The sequence below is a fragment of the Barbus barbus genome (assembly GCF_936440315.1).
Source record: "Barbus barbus genome assembly, chromosome: 5".
Classification (NCBI taxonomy): domain Eukaryota; kingdom Metazoa; phylum Chordata; class Actinopteri; order Cypriniformes; family Cyprinidae; genus Barbus; species Barbus barbus.
The window spans coordinates 27,291,622-27,297,699 of NC_136733.1; the positions used below are offsets into that span (position 1 = coordinate 27,291,622).

The 6,078-nt window shown below is 36.3% G+C and overlaps 2 protein-coding genes across 4 annotated transcripts in view; both read right to left on the bottom strand.

Annotated features, from left to right (window-relative positions):
* Positions 1 to 3,762, bottom strand: part of LOC306870270 (zinc finger protein ubi-d4-like) — a 27,660-nt gene extending 23,898 nt beyond the window's left edge. Inside the window, exon 1 of one of the 2 annotated variants that reach the window (XM_079417439.1) lies at positions 3,524 to 3,762. The gene's annotated coding sequence lies outside the window, so the exon portion shown is untranslated. The remainder of the gene's footprint in view (positions 1 to 3,523) is intronic. The other variant, XM_079417438.1, reaches the window with a different exon arrangement.
* The window catches only part of LOC306870271 (cdc42 effector protein 2-like), an 11,833-nt gene extending 5,755 nt beyond the window's left edge, over positions 1 to 6,078 (bottom strand). The window contains exons 1-3 of one of the 2 annotated variants that reach the window (XM_079417440.1): positions 5,704 to 6,078; positions 3,749 to 3,912; positions 3,524 to 3,646 (exon numbers count right to left, since the gene is read on the bottom strand). The gene's annotated coding sequence lies outside the window, so the exon portion shown is untranslated. Of the gene's footprint in view, positions 1 to 3,523; positions 3,647 to 3,748; positions 3,913 to 5,492; positions 5,509 to 5,703 lie in introns of those variants that run through there. The other variant, XM_079417441.1, reaches the window with a different exon arrangement.

Sequence of the window (6,078 nt, forward strand, 5' to 3'; positions counted from 1 at the left end):
CCGTCAAATTATATTGATCCTAGATGTGTCAACTGACTGTTTTGTGTCTTGCTTAACAGATTGCATCAACATAGTATGTAGGTCATTCAATGAAACATGCCTATTCCAGTTTGATCACGTGATACATAAACTATATTTCTGGAAGATTTTGAATGTTCTAGACAAGCGGTGTTTTTAGATGGTAACAAATTGCTATTTTTATACAAAATCATGGTAAGAGCATTGACATGTTTAGATCACTTGAGAGATTACTTCTTGAAAAGATGCCATTATGATAAATGTTAGATCATATCATCGAGTACTATTTTTCATTAAAGGGACACTCCCACTCAAAAATGAAAATTCTGTCATCATTTACTAACCCTCATGTTTACCAAATCGGTCTCTCTTTCTTCTATAGAATATAAAAGAACATATTTATATATTGAGAAATGTCTCACTGTTTATTTTGCTCATACATTGTAAGTCTATGGTCACCAATGTTTTTTTGGTAACACTTTACAATAAGGTTCATTAGTTAACATTAGTTAACAACATAAGTAAACGAACTAAGAATGAACAATACTTCTACAGCATTTCTTAATCGTAATGTTAATTTCAGCATTTACTAATGCATTATTAAAATCACAAGTTGTGTTTGTTAACAACGCACTGTGAACTAACATAAACAATGAACAACTGTATTTTCATTAACTAACATTAATAAAGATTAAGAAATAGCATAATAAATGCATTATTCATTGTTTGTTCGTGTTAGTTAATACAATAACTAATGTTAACAAATGACACCTTATTGTAAAGTGTTACCGTTTTTTTGGCAGGGGCCTAAATGTTCCTCAAAATATCTTCTTTATATTCTGCAGAAGAAGCAGAGGTTTTCGTGAGATATTCTATGAGTGTGCTTGGCAAACACGCAGAAGGTAGTACACATATACATGCTTCACAGAAGCCAGTGTGCTGACTCATTAAACTGAGCAACATAATGATGAACCATAGATACACAGAGAACAATTAGCACATCAGTTCCAGCCCAAATGAACCAACAGATTAATTACATTGCAGCCTGTTTAATTAATTAGATTGCATTGCAACCCGCATATTTTGTTTGAAATTTATATTTCATTTTTAGGTGAGATCATTTGGTTATAACTTATTTATATGAGCTACAATTGAAATACATGATTTTTTCAGGACACTGTTTAACATTTCAATTTAGAATTAAATGAACAGATCAACCAGCACTTAAAAACACAAAGATCTAACTGGGTGAATAAACTGGGTGAAACTAATAAACTACAAATCGGTTAAACTACATACAGCAGCATGACCTTTAGAATACTGCATTTAACAAAAATGGGTCAGCATTAGATACTTAGATAACAACTTTGGATGTCAGAAAGGCTTTAATCAAACCACAACTGAGTAACAGTTGAGGAACGGGGTGAGTCCTGTTCAGACTCGCAGAGGAGTGTCAGGAAGTGTGAATGCTTTTTCTTTTATGGCATTCCGATATATCTGTGTTTATAATAGTCTAATCATTCATAGACAATTCTGTGGAACTCGGGAGAATATGATGTGTACCATCATTTAACTCAAAGTTTAGAAAAAAAAAAAAAAAATTCATAATGTGGAAATGAGCCATGCTGCTCCTCTGAAGGCCTGAGGTTATTTATTAGTTTCTGAGCAGAAGTGAACAATGTTGCTGGAAAGCGTAAATGAGGCGCTGTGCTCAGACAAGCCCTCAACAGACTGCTCTGTTTGGTAGACAATGCAGAGAACAAACTGACAAAAAAAACACATCAGCTTTTGGTTTGTTTAACAGAGAGAGTTACTGTCAAACTTGACGGTCAACCATCAAAACACCAATGGTACGATCTTCGTCCTCATCTCAGAAATTAACACATATTTATTGTCAAACAGAAGAATGAGCACTGAAGAACATTGAAAATGTCTACTCTTCTTTGGTCTAAATCAGAATTAACAAGCAAAGAATCCATTAAAAAAGAACACCCCCAAATATTCAAAACAGTCATCAAAACAATTGCACTAATGGCAGTGAGGTGTACCTATAAAATTTAATTTTATAACAGATTTGACTGGGAAAAACATTCGCAAGACAACCACATACAAATATTCTGCCTAACCAAATTCTAAACACAGAAAAGGAAAAATACAAGCTGAGCAAACCATAGAGATGGGCCATCAGAGCACCTCCCTCAGGTTAAAATGGCTTAAAAGTGCATATTGCGGAAGCTGTTCTGCTTGAATGGAAGGCAGTGGAGGAGAATACACTGAACACACTGCTCCTGTGAAACATCTCATCATATAAAAAGAATTGACTGCTTTCTGCTAATTGTCAAACATATTCAGAAATACATATTCATTTTGGAATGCGCTATAATTAAAAGTCTGATATCCAAATATAGCTGTTTTAGAAGTTAACTCATGAGCAATTTCCTAACAGGTGTGATTCATTTCATGAAACTACACGTGCTTCTATGGGACTGCAGATAAAATTATGAAAGGGACAACAAAAGAGCCATTATATGGTTGGCTTACAGGTCACATGTGATCACCATTAACACTTCTTTTATGTTTCGCTAATGATATGCCAAGGTTGTCATCCCATCCTCTATAGATTTAAATAGAGCTGCATTTCCTCACATTAAACAACTAAAAATGAACAAGAACCACAAAATAAACAAACCTTTACTTTTTTAAATAATTGTACACCAATTCTAATTAAAATTATGTTTGAATTATGTTTCTACCTATCTGATAGCAAAGGCTCTTAGCCAAACTTCAATTTCAAATTCAAACTCCAAGGACATTTTAAAACTAGGGCTACGAAAGTACACTTGCAATCATATTAATTTCAAGTAATTCCAGTGCATTGAATTCATTGCAATTATTTTTGCAGTCACGAACTTATCCTGAATGAAGTTCAGGAAATGAACTCAAATACAACTGTTGTGGAGACAGTTGTCAGCCTGTCATGCGTTCGTGTGCGCTCTCAATTTACTAACAAGCTCCAAAAGTATTCCAGTTACCACCGGGCACGTTTTTAACGTCATTATACTCATGACTCATAACATTTACAGATTCAATTTATAACACATTTATATTTTAAACAAGCAGACGATACTTTTGTGACTGAAGCAGTCATTTAACTCCGTAGTCCAGCCTACATCTCACATGGCAGCAATGTCATGGCAGTTTGCGCGCACCACCCTGCGCTCGTTTGGCCACAAGAGCAACACAACACCCCATATTACATTAACATTGGCGGACACAATAAGTGCTTTCCTACTGTATCTTCAAGAGAGTTTATCAGAGTCATCGTGTTTTAAACGATCATTTGCATTATAAATAAATGAGTGCTCTGGAGAAAGAGGTAATTACGCGTAACTCCGCGTAAAACCACTCCGTGAAAACCGTCTAATATGATTACTTCACATTTTGTATTTAAGCGGCAAGTGATGTAGCCTATTCAAAACACGTGCAAATACTATATTTTGCCTACCTTTAGATGCCCGTGTGATCAAACTCCTATCCAAAACGCATCAATGCGCAGGACTTCCAGGTCAAAATGATTCAGTATCAATTCAGCTCTGTCATACTTCTTTCCTCACGAAAACCTGCAGAACTGACAGAAATATAAAAATAACCCTAACACTTGATACCGCATACATATACAGAGAGTATTTGCTGATCCTGTAGAAATAGAGGAGCTCTGCTGCAAGCCCACCTCACATCACTGCTGAAACCGAGAGAACAGGACTGGACTCAGTGGATCTGGATCGCCGTTCATATCTACAATTGCGGTATCCAGGCCATTATTTGGCGTTTACCGCCGTGTTGTGCCGCTTCTTCCGTGTTTGCTGAAGTTCCCAGCAGGACAGACGAGGGAGTCTGTAGCACATCACACACCGCTGTCAGCGCAGTCATTTGAAGTTATCACATCGTCTACTCTCACATAAACCAGATCAAAACAATGTGAATGTCTCCCAATGCAAACCTCCAATCTGTCATATACTCAACTCATCGCACATACTCAAAATAAACAAAGATAACATGTTTGTTATCCCATCCTCTATATATAGAAAACATAGGTCCCCACTTATTATTTTTGAGGGGGCACGAGTTGTTTTTTTTTGGGTGGTGGTGGGGTGGGGGGGGGGGGGGGGGGGGGTCGTCATGTGACACACAGCAACCATAACAGAATTTATTATTTTTTACCTTTTAATTCAAAACAAAAGCATTAACTATATGTTGAAATATCTTGATTCTCACCTTTATAGATAATGTTTATATAATCTAGTGGGCGATCAAAGTAACCTAATAACGTAATCTATTCAATACGGGTGTCATGCCTTAACATGTTTTAATACGACTGATTTTATATTTAATGTGAATTTTACATTGAAAGTTAATGTGAATAAAAACATTGTAAGTTAGGCTACTAATCATAACACTTTCATTGTACAGAAAGAGAGCAAAGAACATTTTCACTGACAGTCTAGAGTTCAAGCACTCTCAAAAACTCCCATTAAAATCACTGAAGCTGTTTACACTATGAAATTAATATCTTACTTACATATTCGTACACATATTTGCACTGTTGTTTAAGGAGAGAATTCGCCAGAAAGAGGTATTCAGTCAGCGATCGAGTGAAGAAAACACCGGCATTTAAGCGATGACTCATCTGAACGCCTCTGATTGGTCATTAGCTCCATAAGCTCAACAGCATTGTGTGTGATTGGTTATAATGCTCTGTATCTGGCTCAGCGCCAGCCAGCAATTGCAGATTTGAATTTAGCAGCTGATGATATGACTCGCTGAACGATTTAATCACGCCGGTGTCATTGTATTAAATATAGAAAATATTAATCGGCTATTTTTTGTCTTTTGGAAGCTGCATTCAAAATCCACTTGGCTCAAAAATCACTTTGAATGGGCATGACGCCTCTGAACATAGGCCTATACGAAAATAGATAGGCCTATATGAAAACAGATTTTCAATCCTAACAGAAAAATATGAAAAAAACTAAAAATCATCCCAAAATAAACCAAAAAAAGTAGGCTACGCCAACTTCCAACAAAATTCTCTCAAAATACCAAATAAAATAAATACACCCCCTCCCCCAATTTTTTTTTTTTTTTTAAATAAAATAAAAACAAACTTTTCTTAATAAATGTACCCTAACTCCTAATTGTTTTAGCTTTAAATCTATTGATTGATTGTAAGGCATACAAACCTTCAAACTTCAAGACATTTCAACAAGTTTTTTGTCTCAAGTTTGTCTTGACAGATTTTCTTCTTCTGATTTAAATTACATTTGGAGTAGCCTAACACAAATTTCATGAAAAAAATTAAATAAAATAAAATCAGTTCAAGCTCAGGAAATTAATTAGAATTTAAAGTTGGAATAAAATGGAAATAGCAACAGTTCGTTTCCGTTCAGTCATTTTTACTGCAGCTCAGTTATGACATTTTGAGTAAATATTACAAGGTCTTAATGGCTTTATACTCTCAGAGAGTCACCGCAGTCTCCACCAACAACACTCACCAGATCCCAATCCCCTGATTTCTGATCACCGCCACCTGTCAGCACTAATCAGCAGCACTATATCCCTGCACTCCTCCCGTTCACTCACTGTCTGGTCTCAAACGTTCTATGTTGACTAACCTGACCCACTTACCTTTTGTCTACCTACCAGTTGCTCCTGTGTTCCTATCCCCGTTCTCCATCGCTCCTGTGCTCCACGCTCCGCTGTTCTCTCTGCATCAGGAAACAAGGACATTAACACTCAGATAAGCCCCAAAAGACTTTCCCATTCCCTGCCTGCTTACCCGGACTTACTGCTCATCTCATTCCCCTCTGCAGCTTTTCAATAAACCTGTTGTTTGTATTGCACTTACCTCTGTGTCCCGTGTCAATCTGCTGAGATATACTCCTTCACAGATCATTTTTATTAGTAATTATTCAACTTTTTAAAAAGTAGAGTGGACAATACTTTTACCCATGCATTCAGCTCTAACAATGCTGGCCAGTTGTTGCTTGCCTGTCTGCCTTT